The sequence below is a fragment of the Lolium perenne genome, chromosome 5, assembly GCF_019359855.2.
Source record: "Lolium perenne isolate Kyuss_39 chromosome 5, Kyuss_2.0, whole genome shotgun sequence".
Lineage (NCBI taxonomy): Eukaryota > Viridiplantae > Streptophyta > Magnoliopsida > Poales > Poaceae > Lolium > Lolium perenne.
Window position 1 is genome coordinate 44,032,553 of NC_067248.2, and position 17,684 is coordinate 44,050,236.

Here is a 17,684-nt window from a genome sequence, read left to right on the forward strand (position 1 = left end):
AAAGAGCTACAATTTAAAAGGGCAGTGTCTGGGACTGGGGATATTCAGCCACCGGGGACCAATCTATGTGGATACTATGTTTGTGAGAGGATCCGGAGATACACCACTGAGCGGCAGCCGTCTGAGAACAACATCAAGAGGAATAACCTCCGGAAGACGCTTAGTCCAGAAGCTCGCTTCCGACCACTTCAAGAGGAACTAGCTGGATGGTTCGCGAGGGAAGTCATCGATCCTAGAGGAGAACACTATGTAGAGGACGTAGAACTTCATATGCACTAAATTATGTATGGAAACTGCTTGTTCAAAATTGTATATGGTCATCCGATATTGAATATATATTGTATATTCCTCTTGAATTCTTTTTGGTTCTAATTTCAAATTTGTTTGAAATTTTACATTCATATGCATGTATGTTGTACCGTAGAATATGTGAAACTCCTTCAAAATTAAAACCCTAAACCTGCGGCGGCCTTTAGTCGCGGTTGGCCAGGAGAACCGCGACTAAAGGTCCTCCGCCCCGACGGACTGCTGGCGGCCACGTGGACATGCCTTTAGTCGCGGTTCGTGAGGAACCGCGACTAAAGGGGGGGCCTTTAGTCGCGCTTAATTGGTCGCGGTTGCGCAACCGCGACCAATGGCAGTTGCGAACCGCGACCGAAGCCCTTTTTTCTACCAGTGTATAAATACACTTTGAGCGCAGAAACCGAGCTAGAGCGGGAACCTCAAGACTCTGCACTGCACGATGAGCGTTGTGGTGACCAAGTCCTCCCCGATGCTCGTCTGCCCATCGTCGGAACCGGCCGGCAGCGGCAAGGGCAATGGCAGCCACATCAACCTCTCCTCCGTCGACAAGTGTTACGCTTCTCTCCCGGTAACCTAGCTGCTGGTGTTCGACCAACCGATCTCTGACCCCGTGGAGACCATCAAGAGGGCCCTGGCGCAGGCGCTGCTCCACTACCGCCCATGGCCGGCCGCATCGCCGACGACCGCCGCATCACGTGCACCGATGAGGGTGTGTCCTTCGTGGGTTCGTCGGCCAGCTGGTCCCTACGTCAACGGTACCGGTCGACGACCTCGCGCTTCAGTACCCTGCCCCGATGTGCCGCCGCGGCGACCCCTTGCTGCTCATGCAGGTGACCGAGTTCTCCTGCGGCGGCTTCACCGTGGCCGTGACGTGGAACCACGCCGTCGCCGACGGCAAGGGGATGGCGCAGTTCCTGCAGGCCATCGGCGAGCTCGCCCGAGGGATGCCGGCGCCGTCCGTCCTGCCGAGAAGGCCGGCCCGCTGCCGGTCGTCCCCGCGCCGATAGTCGCCATGCAAAGGGCCATCTTGAGGTTCGCTACCAGAGGCAAGGCGGCTCTGGACGTCACCGTGCCATGGAGTCCGATCCGCCGCGTCAAAGCCGACTGTGGTGGCTGCACTGTGTTCGAGGCCGTTGGCCGCCGTGCTCTGGCGGTGCCGCGCCCGCGCTGTTATCTCCGACCCCGAGGCTGCCGCGCCGCTCTCCTTCCCTTGCAACCTGCGCGAGCCTATGGGCACCCAGGACGGGCAACTGCTTCGCCGTGCAGCTGGTCCACGCCACCGCCGTCTCGGTGGCCAACGGCGACATCAGAGACCTGGTTAACCTCATCAGGCGCGCCAAGGAGACGGTGCTCTTCAATGGCAACGGCGAGGGGAGCAGCACACCCACACGCACAGTAGATCATATCAAGAATCTCCTGTACAACGTACTCGCTGGTTTTCTGAAAGAGTTCTTTTATGGTACCCTCAAATCAAATAAATAATAGCCCTCCATTTCAGTCCATCCAAAGGCCTAAAAAATTTCATACCACCCTCCAAAACGTGAAAGGTATGTTTCCCAAATTTCGCACCGAAACGGAAAAAGCTGTAACCGGGCCCGGCCTAAATAATGACCCCGGCCCAAGAAACAGGCCACTGCCCAATTCACAGGCTGCAGCCCACGTAGAGTAGTTTGCTAACGTGAAGGGCCGAAGGGGACGGGACCAACCTACCCTAACCCTCGTTCGTTCCGTGGTCGCTGGGTGGGGTTCCGCCGCCGACCGTCGGCTTCCAAATCCGGTGGCGCAGCCGCCTCTGCCCCTACCGCCGTCATGCTTGGCGAGTTCTCCACCAACCCCTCCGACGCCCCTTTCCCACCACTTACATGTCCTGGGCTCCTGGCCGCGCGCCGTTGAACTCACGGTGGATTGAGGTTCCGAGAGCGGGACCTGGCGTCCATCGCGACGCGCCACCCGTTCCAGCTCGGCAGTGGCGCAGGAGATGTTAGGAGGCCGACGCGGTGGCTTTGGGAGGCGAAATGGAAGTAGACGATTCGAGATGTCGCCGGCCCGTGTTTTGGTGGTCAAAGGCGTTGCTGGCGCGTCGCCTTCTCCGGCGTCGGCCTTTCCCGGTGCTACTCGTGGCCCTGCAGCGTCACTTGGTGCATTTGCTGCGGCGCGCCATTCCGCCACCTAATACTGTACCTGGTAAGCAACTAAGCATCTATCCCATGGTTCTATTAACTGCTCAGTGCTTCACATTGTTGCTAGTACTTGCAAAGGTAGTTTGGCTCTGTAGTTTATCTTCCTAACTGGGCATAGTTCAAGAGGGGTTTGGGTGAGGGCTTAGTAGACAAACAAAGTGAACTCGCTAAAGTTTTACAACAGCAACAAGTATACTCTGTTCAATTTCTTCTCTGGAAAACTGTAAGAAAACCCAAAATTAATGTGTCAATGGATTTCTTTCGGAGAACATTATTGGCTAAAGGGAAAGGTTGAGCTTCGTATTTCTCACATGCATGACTTGTCTTCATCACATAAAAAATTGATTTACAGATAAATGACACGAAACATGATTTCCATTAAAGGTACTGAAGTAGTAGACTGTTTGCCATAAAATCAAGTAGATTTACGAATCATAGAAGGTAATATATTGAACCCACACTTTGTTTTTAAGGCATATTCAGATCAGCTACATCAAAATTTCCAGTCTCTTTCTTTTTACAATGATTTGACAGAATTGGATGTTGTTCCCTGAAAGAATTTGACACAGAAACTGAACCACTTGTTATTGCTATCGTCAAGATACTTAAGATATCACTACAGATATCTTACCATAAAGTTCAGGGCGCCAGAACATGCGAAGTGTGATACGATTGACATATTCAAGATCGATCAAGTCCGTAGCTATGTTTACCTCCACGTCGACAGGCAATCAGCATAGTACATCTTCAAGCACCGAGAAAATTGACATACAGTTATCTACTTCCACCTGATACACAGTTTTTTTTTTGGGTCTCACTCCTGCAGTACATGAAAATATGGCGATCCATGCTCGCTTGTCTCTGTTTTCTTTTCTTATTAATTTTGAACAAGTATGAGTTGTCTGGTGTACAGTCTATCCTGTAGGCTATTTATTAATATGCAGAGTGGTGAAATAAGAGCTAACCTGTGTGTTGATTTGCTTTTTTAGGGATAGTGAGGCCCTAAAGCTGGACGAGAAGGCTCCTGGGCGCACCGGAGGATGTCCCACTGGCATAGGAGAACAAGGTCAGCAAAAATGGCAGTGCAAATGTGGAGGAAGAAGGTAAGGTATACTTCGTAAGCAACTTTGTTCGGTTATGAGGGTGGGGACTCCATCATGTCTTGGCCCCATGACAAGTTTTCGAGGACTTCCATGGACAGGGTTAGTGTACTGAGCTTGCGATAAACTATCAGATCCACAAGTATTGTTTTGAGCTGTCTGGTTTTGATCCTTCCATTTTCTTCAATGATATAGACCCATGACAAGGCTACTCAGGTGGATGGTGAGAAAATTGACATGGAGCCTGAAAATATCAGGTTACATTTGGAGGTAACAAGACAACGTGTTTTGATAGTAGGTTCGGGATGAAAAGAAGATTGAACAACAAATAAGTGACGCCAAGCTTCAAGATGAAGCATTTCTAGCATTTTAGGATGGCGGTGATAGAAGAGCTGGAAGCAAAAGTTAAAGAAAATTATAACAAAGATGTTGCACAAGACAAGATAAAGGAGCTCGAGGTTCTTATGCAGAAGTCGATCAGATTTTTGGTGATGATCGTCAGTGTAGTCATCGCCTTAGCTGCTGTATTAACTAACTTGTATGTAGCTAGAGTAATTATTCCAACCGTATAGATTCTTCATTCATGGATCTTGGAAATCATTTGCTCAATATTATTCATGGATCTTGTAATTAATGTGCTCAATATTATTCACGGATCTTAGAAATCATGTGCTTAATATCATTATGTATGGCGCAATCTCTTATTTAACAGACGAATAGTACGCCCAAATCATGCCAGACCTCTGCGACAGAATGATTGCAGATGGACCGACACAAATGACAGCAAGTTAATTCAACTCTATCCAACACATGTTGGAAAAAGGCGTAAACAGAAGGAAACACATGCTTCCCTGGAACTGCAAAACAATGGTATAGTGATAAGATGCAGCAAAGTGAGTAAACCAATGCCTAGGAGTAAAATTGGCTAAACCCAGTTTACAAACGGACTGAAATATTACATTTCAAATTATTTGACAGCAGAATGAGTACCAATTAAATTAAGCAAAATAAGTAGAATCACTCTTGCAATTACAATCAGTTTTACCAACAACTAGTTCACGTAAAAGTGCAACCCGCCAAGAATTGCTGATCTTGGAGTTCAAAAGCGAGTCAAGTTCAATGAAGAGCTGTCTGTACGAGTCCCTGCAGGAAATCCATGTCTACAAGCAAAAGACAACTACGCTGACTGAGAGCTTGACTTCCATGTCTGTTGCTTTGGAGGAAGCAAAAGAACAGAATGCCTTAATTGATGCTACTATCCGGGGAATGAAGAGAACATCAGCGATGTGCATCAACAGTCATGGAGGACTCCTAGAATTTAACATTGTTAGTATGGAGATGTTGTCTAAAGCATACAGTGATTAAAAAAAGAATATCACAAAGTATAAATTAAACTGAAATTAGGTGCGCATTGACATCCCTTCCCATTTTTCTATTGTTGTTTATTCAATTAGAGCCACACTTGCCCAGCAAGTTCACTCACTATTATAAACACTAGCAATGGATGGGCACGGCGGCACGCCGCGCCATTTGTGTGATATGATGGTTGTAATATTTTTAAGATCATACTTAAATATTTTGTTGGTTAAACAATAAGCTTTAAGATAGTTGATAATGAAATCTGACAAATCATACATTGAAATTATGTGTATAAATGGCTAATCTTGAGGATCAAGTAAATTCGTAGGAATAAAAGAGACACATAAATGTAATCCGGTGAATCTAAAGAATCCCAACTGGTAAGAGAGATATGTTGGCCCAAATAAACCGAAGCTTCATTTTGTTGGTACATGTTGCGATAGGATTCTGCTCTTGCTCAAGAGTTAGTTCCTTGTTTATTTTATCTTTTTGTTACTGCCACTGTAAGCTCGAGAACCATATGTCTATTGATATTACCGTTATCTTTGCAGCTGCGGATCCAGGTGTGCAGGTACTCGTGCCGAGATGCTGATGCCATGTAGCACTGTTTGTTGTTCGTGGGTAGATGATTGTGTTGTGCAGTAGGATCATGTGTTTGCTCCTCTGTTATTCTCCTTTTCTTTCTCTCTCTCTACTATTGGGAGCATTTTCGTTGGATTGTGTTGCGTTCTATTTCAATTGATGTGCACCACTGATTAAATTTTATGGGATCAGAAAAAAACATGTCTAAATATTGTTACACACTAATTTAAGTCAGAGCATCCCTACTATGATCTGTTTAGTTTTGCATATGCTTTTATGAAGTAATATTACTTTTTAATTAGCCATTTCTGAAAATCAATTTTGTAAAGGAGGAGACGTTCCTATTTTCATTCTGAAAGTTTAAGAGTAAAATCCTTAGTGTAAAGGAGGAGACGTTTCTGACCCTCACGCCTGGAACCATCTTACGGAAGTCCCCCCGCACCCCAGCTTAGGCATTTTCCTCAAAAGAAAATCCCTGTAGAAACACAACCCCGTATGTATCCTTCTTCTCTGTACAATACTACATGTCCGCTTTTCGCTTCCATATTCTTCCCCAATTGCTCGGTGTGAACTCAAGCTGAGCAAGAACTGAAGCAGCCGATGAAATCCGAGCCGTGTGGCGAGACCTCTGGTTGCGCTCATGTTCCTCTGGCCCTCTGACCCTCCTGTCTACAGATCTCATCACTCCGCCGTCTCCCTTTGGTCCAGTGTTGTGGAACCTCGAGCTGGGCGAGCTGAGGAATTTGAGCCTCGCGCAAGCCGGCGGGCAGTCGGGCACACGTGATGGTGATGGTCACCGTCCTCGGGAGCTCAGGCCTGCAAGGTTCCTGGTCGATGAGGCCTTGTCGGTCAGGGGGATCGTCAGCGCCTCGCTCCACTGCTATGCACGCGAGGGCCGCATGCCACTGCTCGTCGTATATACAATGTCAACTTCTTCCTCTACACCACCAATGTCAAATCCGATGGTATGTTCCGTTCTTCAACCATCATAATACATTAGTACTCTGTTTCTTGGCAAGCCCGTCACCGAATTTGGTCTTCATTGTTTCCAGCTCTCAAGGCCGATAAAAGGATTAGCTTCAATAGATACATGAGCTTCATACTCTAGCAGACGGCGGTGCACAACGCTATTGCTGATGACCCTGGGTTGGAGTGGGCGCTGGTGAATTCGCTGTCTCATCAGACCGCAGCGCAGCAAGCAGGACAATGGGATCCCCTTTCTCTCTTTGGCCCGACACCCAACTTTCCCCTCCTCCTCCCAAATTCGGAGGCCACCACCGCTGATCGATGCAGGGTCACGGGAAATGCATCTTCCTTTACTTACATCCTAACGAATCGGGAGGAATCTGAAGCCCCGATGCAAGCGAATCAGAGTTCGAGCGGCCATGGGCAAGCACGCGCTATGTACAAAAAAGGAGCATATTTTCTCCACCTACTCCCAGTATTTGACTACCAGCTTGGCGTCCTAGCTCATTATCAGCAATAAGTCATTTGAGAGGTAGTGTTGCAGGATGTCATCACCATGCTATCAGGTCTGCCCCGAGACAAATCGCTGAAGTTTTCAGCAGCAAGAACATCACTAAAGGTGACCTCTTCTCTTTTTCCCGTTAATCCTTTCTCTTTGTTACACATGCACCACCCGTGTGTCATTCCATAGACAAAAAAAGAACAGGGGTGACCTTCCAAGCTTACTTCGAACAAATGATAACTACATGGTAAAATAAGAACTAAAAACAAAGTTGTACATGTTCGGATGAGCAGTAAAAGAAAGTCCTCTTGATGCTTGTTTCTGTGTGCAGCTCCCAAAATCAGAAGTGTCTTTATGCTTGTTTCTGTGTGAAGCAACTAAAACTCTATAAAAATTAGACAAACAAACATGGGTCATCTTCAAGCTTTTTTTTTAGATAGAGAATTGTCTACTTATGCCATATTCAGAACAATACATTTAGGATACTCACACTAACCAAAATTATATGGTAAATTAAGAACTGGAAACATAGTTGTACATGTCTGATTTATCAGCAAAAATATGTTCTCGATGCTTGTCAGTAAGGTTAGCAAGTAGTGCAGACATGAGATTCTAAACTGTAAATTAGTGGCCATCTTATTGGTGGCAAATCACTATCTTGCAAACCAAATTATACAAAAAATATAGTTTTTTCTTCATTGTTACTTTTGTAGCAGACTAAAGATAAAGTGCATTTGTCTGATGCGTAAACTAAAGAAATCATGGATGCTAAATGCATGTAAAATGTAGGAAAGAAATGTGACAAACATGCAGAAAGATCAACCAACCAGCTATTTTTCATCTGTATTAAAAATAATCTTAAGATGTATGATGAACTTACCTTCCGTACATTTCATTCGAACATAGATGAACTTTGAACTAATGCAGTTGCCAATTTTTTTTTTTTTTGGAATATTGGCCGGTAGCAGATAGCTTTCCGAGGTAAATACCAAAATACATGACATTTATTCACCATGAACCGAGATAACACGATGTAGATGAATGGAAACAAAGAAAACACAGAAATAACCTTTGCGAGGTATGTCCATGAAAAATAGTAGAACATGGACACAACGGATAGTACCAAATAAATAGTAGTGAACATTCACTTCTTCCACCTTATTTTCAGGAAGACAACATCAGCTATAGTATTATAAAACTAAACCAGATAATATCAGATCTGAATAATCTTAATGGTAATGTCAGTATACTTTTCACGAGTGGTCTGAGCATTCTCCATCTTATTCTAGAAGGGTTAGCGTCAACTATAGTCTTAGAAAATTGAACCCAGGAAAACTTTATCATATTTTTGTAAATCTAAATGCTAGTATGAAATACTCTTGAGTGCTCAATTCTTCTATGAGACCGCATCTTGCAGTTCTTCTATAAAGCTCCATCTTGCGCAATCAAGTACACCTCATTATAATCTAAAAGCAAAGTAAAATGAAATTTTCGTAAATTTTGTCAGTAACCCACGTACAAAATATGCTCAAAAGAAACCGAACAAACACTATGCTACTATTAAAGGTATCATCATGATGATTATATGAGAAGGTACATAGATATTTGAGCAACTGTCTAGACTGCACATGAAAAGAAAATCAGCAAAGTCTGAAATTTAAATGAAGAGCTAATTAACATACCTTGTAACATAAGGGACTCTTGAGTAATACTTGGGGTCTAAGACCTAAAATTAATCCTATCAAGAATATTGCGAAGCTGCAGATCATGAGAAAGAATAGTCTTTCAGTTTCCAATGTTTTTATCAAAAGAAATGGTTAATCTGTGTATGTAAGCATGGAAATAGTGTATTACATCACAAAGATGCAGATGATGACAACGATCTTGAGTTGTTATCAAACTAATTAGTAAGCCCCGACTGTTTGCTTTACTACTTAATCATTTGTTTCCTTCTTCTTTTTATTGTACATCTCTCTAGTGCATTCAGGTTCATCATCTTCTCATTGCAAAACATGCACTCGGAATGACATTCTATCAGCAACAACAATAAGTGATTTACAGACCTTAGAAAAGGATTCACGCTATCCGAAAGCAGAAAGGGATTTTTTTTCTATATCTGCTTCACCCAAAGACATGGCTTAAAGTTGGTTTGCCTTTTCCGTTCTAATCTGTTTGGCATTCTTCATGTAAACACTGAGCAAATCATCCTCTAGTTGCAATAGCACACTGTCATGTTCAAGTTCATCCTGGCCGATTTCTCTCCATAGTTCCTGCATCAACAAATGCAATCTTTAGAAAATTCTGATAAAATGATCTGAGAGCAGAAAGGGATTTTTTTCTATATCTACTTCACCCAAAGACATGGCTTGAAGTCGGCTTGCCTTTTCCTTTCTTCCTGTAAACATTGAGGCAATCCTCCTCCAGTTGCAATAGCACATTGCCCTGTTCAAGTTCATCCTAACCAATTTCTCTCCATAGTTTCTGCATCAAGAAATGCAATCTTTTGACAATTCTGATAAAATGTTCTGCAGAAATAAACAAAAGAAGCAGGGACAACAGGACACCTTGGCTTAAGTGCATAGTAAGACAAAAATAAATAAATGCAAAAAAGGAAAAATTTAGGCAACAGTATCCTAGAATCATAACTACAACCCAACGAACCAGAGTGAGTAGGAAAAAAGATATAAGTCTACATCATTCTTAGTCTGTGCTCGTTTTTATATGAGTGCTTCTAGATCGGCTAAGAATGAATTAGAATCTCAACTTCCTAACATTCTAATTCATTCTTAGTCTGTGCTCGTTTTTATTCTTAGGAAATTGATATTCTCAAATTTTCTAACATTCTAATTCATTCTTAGTCTGTACTCGTTTTCATTCTTAGAAAAATTGAGATTCTAATTCATTCTTAGTATGTACTCGTTTAGTCATGCTCACGCATTACACAAGGTGGTGTTATAATAGGCTAAAATATTATAAACACAAATCCTCTTTTACAGTTCTCTAACTAAGATGTACCGAGAGCAATTACAACAGTGCAAATAAAAGCCAGTAATATTAGGAAAATGATTGACATTAATATCCATCCTAGTTATTTGCCCGTCTTGCTTCCATCAAACGAAAGAAAAATGAAACTGATCCCAGTTAAAATCCAATGCAACATGGAAGTTCAACACTGTATACTTCGAAACTGAATACCACTCAAAATCCAATGGAACATGCATGATCAACACTGAATATTTTGCCACCAAGCAATGGCTTGCACGTATTGCTCAAACAGAGAATCAGAGGCAAGATTCACCATCCATAATACTACAAAAAAAAATGAACACATACTATTACACCCGTCGCGCCAAGACACCACACGATTGCTATCCGCGATGATGTCTGGCCCCCATAGCCGCAGCAATCAGTTGCCTCCATTGGTCGTCGCTCGCTCATGCGCCTGCTCATGCGCCTGCGAGTCGCCATGGTCGCTGCCGAGCAGGCCTGCCTGTGCGCTAGAAGCGCCCTGTCCCCTTCACGCGGTAGATCCGCGACGCCGCCACTCCCTACTGCCTCTGCGTGCCTCCACCACCTCTCCCTCGGAATCGCGTCGGTGAGCTCGTGCTTGGCCGACGGCGCAAGCCCGCTCGCCCAAGGTCGGCCCTCTCCATGGCAGATTCGTTTTGTGGATGATGGGGGAGGTCGGGGGTGCGGAATGGGGCGGTAGAACGAGCGGAGAAGATGCAGTGGGAAATTCCCCAATCGGTCAAACCTACAGAACGCAAAAGCTAGCAATTCCACCGCAGTACAATGAGGCCAGGGGCCCAGCTCTGACCCGCCACAAGTGAAACCGGCCAAATCCGGAACGGACGCCACCTACACCTAAGCTGGCCCACCGTGCATGCAAGCACCGGCAAAACGCTGGGAAGCCAGCGATCGCAACAGGATTACTTGTTTTGTTGTAGTAATATACAATTTCATTATCTTATGCATGCAAGACGAAAAAGATCAACAACTCATACAAAATGAACCACTATCATGAAGGAATAAACCCTCACCGTGTCATATTCTGATACATGGTACTCCTTAATATCATGCCGGCTATGAAATGATTGTGCCAATTGGTGTTGAATGTAGATGGGCTGCAGCCCAGTAACGCAGCCCATGTAGTCTACAATTTCTGAAATCTCAAGGCCCATCACGTTGACAGCTTGGGATAGCCTTGGGGGACAAAGTTTAGTCCCACATTGCTAGTTGGGAGTGAGTTGGAGTGGTATATAAGGGCTGCTGTTCTAGTCCTTCCAAGTGAGTGAGAATAGAAGGAGCCCTCGCGCACTCCTCCTCCTCCGCCCCGCCTCGTCACGTCACGCACGCACGCACGTCGCGTTTCGTGACTCGAGTTCGAGTTCGAGACACACTCAAGGAAGCCTAGTCGGCTCTCCTCCCAGCCTATACCAGGAGATAGATCAGATCTGGAGTCTCTCACGAACGCCCAGAACTCTCTAATCTGCCTCTCTCACGAAGAAGTTCCTTTTGTTGTGCTACTCTCTAGTTTTCCCCATCCCGGCGACTGCGTGCACAGCCGTCCGGGAGAGCAGGCCTCCGAAACCCCGTCCGTTGAGATCCTGCACCGGGAGGCGGGCGATAAGGTTTTTGGGGAGCGTCTCGGTGCGAATGCTCGCTGCTGTTCGTGCTCTTCTTCGCTGGTTCGACTGCTTCCTCGACGACACCATGGGCGACATCAGCTATTCCCATGGTGGTGCTACTGGTGCGACCTTCCCGGTCGCGATGTACGTGCTTTTCCTCTCCTACTTTGCACTGCTACTTGTTCCATGTTCAGATCTGATGCATGTGCTTAGTCTGATGTGTATGGTTAAGTATGCTTGTGCATATGTAATGTTGCTTTCGGTAATTAATCTCACTCGGAAATTGCCTAATAATCCAACAATCCAAAAACCTTATATGCTTAGGCAATTTTCACCGTCTGGTTTTGCTGCTGCGCTCAAACCGAGCCCGTTTACGGGTTCTCATTTCAAGAGATGGCAGAATAAGACCCTCTTGTGGCTCACTTCTATGGGCGTGCACCGAGTTGCGGAAGGTATTCCCAGAGGTCCGCTTACTCCTGAAGAGGATAAAGCGTTCGGGGATGCCACCGTAATCTTTGTGGGTGTCGTCCTAAGTGTGCTTGGAGACAAGTTGGTTGATGCTTATCTGCACATCCGAAATGGGAAGGAACTGTGGGATGCACTAGACGCTAAGTTTGGTGCTGCCGATGCCGGAGGTGAACTGTATGCTATGGAGCAGTTCAATGACTACAGAATGGTTGAGAACCGATCTGTAGTAGAACAGGCTCATGAGATACAGATCATGGCAAAGGAACTTGAGCTCCTCAAGTGTGTGCTACCGGACAAGTTTGTCGCGGGATGCATTGTCGCTAAGCTTCCCCCTTCATGGAGGAACTTTGCCACTTCCCTGAAACATCAGAGGCATGAGTTCTCTGTTGAGAATATCATGGGCTCTCTGGATGTTGAGGAGAAGGCGAAGGCAAAAGACAAACACATTGGAGGAACCGAGGGACGTTCTGCTGCCAATATGGTGCAGAAAAATGCCCACAAGTCCAAGGGAAAGAACAAAGGAGTCTCCCAGACTACCAACTTCAAGAAGAAGGGGAAAACGGAGAAGAAAGATCCTTGTTGGGTGTGTGGCGAGACGGGCCATTGGGCTAATCGCTGTCCACAACGCAAAGGAAAGAAAGGTCAGGCTGGACAAAACTCAAATTCTGTCAACATGGTCATTGGCAACACCGGTGAAGGAACTACAGGGTATGGTAATATATTACCTACTGTTCTTTCGGTGTTTCAGCCCACATAATGGTGGGTTGATATAGGTGCCAATGTTCATGTGTGTGCTGACATTTCCATGTTTACCTCTTATCAGGCCCAAGGTTCCTCAGTAATGATGGGGAATGGGTTACATGCTACTGTTCGTGGTGTTGGCACGGTAGATCTGAAGTTTACTTCGGGAAAGATCGTGCAACTAAAGAACGTGCTGCATGTCCCTTCTATCAAGAAGAATCTCGTTAGTGGCTCCCGTCTTATGAAAGATGGGTTTAAGTTGGTGTTTGAGTCCAATAAAGTTGTACTGTCTAAGTATGGAACCTTTGTTGGAAAGGGCTATGAATGTGAGGGAATGTTCCGCTTCTCTCTAGAAGACTTCTGTGATAATGTTGTGAACCATGTAAGCACTAGTGTTAATGAAACTAATGTTTGGCATTCACGACTTTGTCATGTTAATTTCGGTTGTATGACGCGGCTTGCTGATATGAGTTTAATTCCGAAATTCACCTTTGTCAAAGGCTCTAAGTGCCATGCTTGTGTGCAAGCAAAGCAGCCTCGCAAGCCTCACAAGCCTGCGAAGGAAAGAAACTTGGCACCACTAGAGCTCATACATTGAGATCTATGTGAGATGAATGGTGAGTTGATAAGAGGTGGAAAGAAATATTTCATGACTTTGATTGATGATTCCACTAGGTACTGTTATGTGTATCTCCTGAAAACTAAAGATGAGGCTCTTGATTTCTTTAAAATCTATAAGGCTGAAGTTGAGAACCAACTTGAAAGAAAGATAAAAAGGGTTCGGTCCGATCGTGGTGGAGAGTACTTTTCTAATGAGTTCAATTTATTCTGTGCGGAACATGGTATAATTCATGAGAGGAAGCCTCCCAATTCCCCACAATCCAATGGGATTGCGGAAAGGAAAAACCGTACTCTAACAGATTTGGTTAACGCCATGTTAGATGCTTCGGGTTTATCCAAGGAATGATGGGGGGGGGGGCTATATTGACTTCGTGTCATGTCCTAAACCGTGTTCCAACCAAGAATAAAGAGATTACCCCTTATGAGGAATGGGAAAAGAAAAGACCCATACTCTCCTACCTACGAACTTGGGGTTGTTTGGCTAAAGTGAATTTGCCAATCACCAAGAAGCGAAAGCTTGGACCAAAAACCGTGGACTGTGTCTTTCTTGGCTATGCTGCCCATAGCATTGCTTATAGATTTCTTGTGGTGAAATCTGGAGTGGACGACATGAATGTTGGCACCATCTTTGAGTCAAGAGATGCTACATTGTTTGAGGATATATTTCCTATGAGAGATATGCATGGCATGTCTAGTTGGGAATCTGACCCAATACATGAAACTCCTATGGAGTTTGATGAGGAATCTGATGATGAGAGTTCAGATTCTGATGAAGATGACAATGAAGCTCCCACAAGGAGCAAGAGACAAAGGATTGCAAAGTCTTTTGGTAATGATCTCATTGTGTATCTTGTGGATGATACTCCCACTACCATTTCAGAAGCTCTCGCATCTCCTGATGCGGACTACTGGAAGGAAGCGGTTCAAAGCGAGATGGATTCCATCTTGGCTAATGGAACGTGGGACTTAACTGAGCGTCCTTATGGGTGCAAACCTGTAGGATGTAAATGGGTATTTAAGAAGAAGCTTCGAGCAGATGGTACTATTGAGAAGTACAAAGCTCGACTTGTAGCCAAAGGCTATACCCAAAAGGAAGGCGAAGATTTCTTTGATACCTACTCACCTATGGCGAGATTGACCACAATATGAGTACTACTGTCATTGGCTGCCTCACACGATCTTCTTGTTCATCAAATGGACGTTAAGGCGGCTTTCCTAAATGGAGAGTTGGACGAGGAAATTTACATGGAACAGCCTGATGGTTTCGTACTAGAAGGTCAAGAAAGAAAGGTGTGTAAATTAAAGAAATCTTTGTATGGTCTCAAACAAGCACCCAAACAATGGCATGAGAAGTTTGAAAGAACTTTAACATATGTGGGCTTTGTTGTTAATGAAGCCGACAAATGTGTGTCCTATCTTTGTATGTGGATGACATACTAATTCTTGGGACAGGTCTCAAAGTGATTGAGGAGGTAAAAACCTTCTTATCTCAGTGTTTCGAGATGAAAGATCTTGGAGAAGCTGATGTTATATTGAACATCAAGTTATTGAGAGATGGGAATAATGGGATTACACTTGTGCAATCACATTATGTTGAGAAGGTGTTGAGCAGATTTGGCTATGCTGATTGCAAATCTTCTCACACACCTTATGATCCTAGTGTCTTGCTTCGAAAGAATGAAAAGGCAACTAGAGATCAATTAAGATACTCTCAAATCCTTGGTTCACTCATGTATTTAGCTTGCAAATATTTAATCTAGGCCATTTTTCTTGGTTTAGAGGGTTTGGAAATGTTACTAGACACTTAAGAATCACTTTTGAATCAAGAGAATACAAAAGAAACCAAAGAAAATAGCAAAACCCAATCACATAAGATAATGGTCAAATCTGCCATTTATATCATGATACCCACTTTGAGTCCCTATATTAAGAAATTTCTAAACCAAACCATCCCAACTCTTTGCACCTCATCCAAGAAGTCATCAAGATGAACAACTTTGGTAAAGACCACCATTGCAAATTCTTACTCAATTGCTTAATATAATCAAGCCAAGTGACAACACCAAATCAGAATTAAGATCATGTCTATTTTGGATTTTGACAAACCACCACCATTTTGCAAACCAACTCCACCATTAGGAGCCAAACATTATTTGAATCATGTCCATGCAAAAGTTTGGCAAAATTCAAATAATTTGTTCATGCGGCCATTTCATCAAGCACTTGGCAGGCAAGAATCTACTTTGAGCACACATGTTATTACCCACTGGATTTTGGCCTAAAACAGAGATCAACCCTGATGATTACTGTACTTCTATATCCCCTGAATCAAGCCATGCCCTTGCCCTTGATTATTAAAGCCAAGAGAGGACCAGACATGGCCATGCCATTGTACCATGCCACTCTCCATGCCATTCCTCCTCTCTGCCCTCTCTTTTCACTTTAAGCATGTCCAGCAGCCTCCCCTCTCTTCCCTGATCATGACCATGCCAGCCATTGGCACGGGAGAGGCTCACATTGGCCAGCCCCGTACGTGCCCAGAACGCCCAGGCTTGCCAGCGCGTGCACGCGCGCGACGCACGGACGCGCCAGAGCGCGAGCAAGCCCCGTCGCCTCAGTCCTCCCCTACCTCTCCGCCTCTACACAGCTCATCATCACGCCACCGGCTAGCTCCTAGACATGCTCAATTGCCCGCGCGTGCCCTGTCGCCGCCGCTCGCATCGAAAGTCTCCGCCGGACCCGTGGCAGACATTGCATCATCCTGAGCCATCCCATCTCCTTTTCTCTGCGCCAGCACGTCCTCGAGCATCGTCATGATGCCAGAAAGCTCACGCCGTCCTCGCCTTGCCCCTTCGTGGCCCAGAGAGGCATCGCCATGGATGCCACCGTGTACCCCCGCAACACTCCCTCGCCGCTATAAATAGAGGCCTTCCCATCTTCATTTCTTCACACCATCCTCCTCGCCTCTCATCCCTGATCCTCCTCGAGCTCTCCCTCTTCCCAATTTGCACCGTAGCTAGCCAATTTCTGTTGGAGATATGCCCAAGAGGCAATAATAAAAGTGGTTATTATATATCTTTATGTTTATGATAAATGTTTATATACCATGCTATAATTGTATTAACCGAAACATTGATACATGTGTGTTATGTAAACAAACAAAGAGTCCCTAGTAAGCCTCTTAACTAGCTTGTTGATTAATAGATGATTAGTTTCATAATCATGAACATTGGATGTTATTAATAACAAGGTTATATCATTATATGAATGATGTAATGGACACACCCAATTAAGCGTAGCATAAGATCACGTCATTAAGTTATTTGCTATAAGCTTTCGATACATAGTTACCTAGTCCTTTCGACCATGAGATCATGTAAATCACTTATACCGGAAAGGTACTTTGATTACATCAAACGCCACTGCGTAAATAGGTGGTTATAAAGGTGGGATTAAGTATCCAGAAAGTATGAGTTGAGGCATATGGATCAACAGTGGGATTTGTCCATCACGATGACGGATAGATATACTCTGGGCCCTCTCGGTGGAATGTCGTCTAATGTCTTGCAAGCATATGAATAAGTTCATAAGAGACCACATACCACGGTACGAGTAAAGAGTACTTGTCAGGAGACGAGGTTGAACAAGGTATAGAGTGATACCGATGATCAAACCTCGGACAAGTAAAATATCGCGTGACAAAGGGAATTGGTATCGTATGTGAATGGTTCATTCGATCACTAAGTCATCGTTGAATATGTGGGAGCCATTATGGATCTCCAGATCCCGCTATTGGTTATTGGTCGGAGAGAGATCTCAACCATGTCTACATAGTTCACGAACCGTAGGGTGACACACTTAAGGTTTGATGTTGTAATAGTAGAACTTGAATATGGAATGGAGTTCGAATATTTGTTCGAAGTCCCGGATGAGATCCCAGACATCACGAGGAGTTCCGGAATGGTCCGGAGAATAAGATTCATATATAGGAAGTCATTTTATGTGTTTGAAAATGATCCGGTGCATTTATGGAAGGTTCTAGAAGGTTCTAGAATATTCCGAAAGAAATTCACTTTGGAAGGCGGAGTCCCGAAGGGACTCCACCACCATGGCCGGCCAACCCTAAGGGGTGGAGTCCCAGGTGGACTCCACCTAAGGTGGCCGGCCACCCCCTCCCAAGGGAAGGTGGGAATCCCACCTCTAGTGGGAGTCCTAGCTTGGGTAGGTTTCATGT

The 17,684-nt window shown here is 44.7% G+C and overlaps 1 pseudogene; it reads left to right on the forward strand.

The window, feature by feature from the left end:
• The first annotated feature begins 716 nt into the window (after positions 1-716).
• LOC127299528 (acyl transferase 15-like) lies at positions 717-1,785 on the forward strand (annotated as a pseudogene).
• The last annotated feature ends 15,899 nt before the right edge of the window (positions 1,786-17,684 follow it).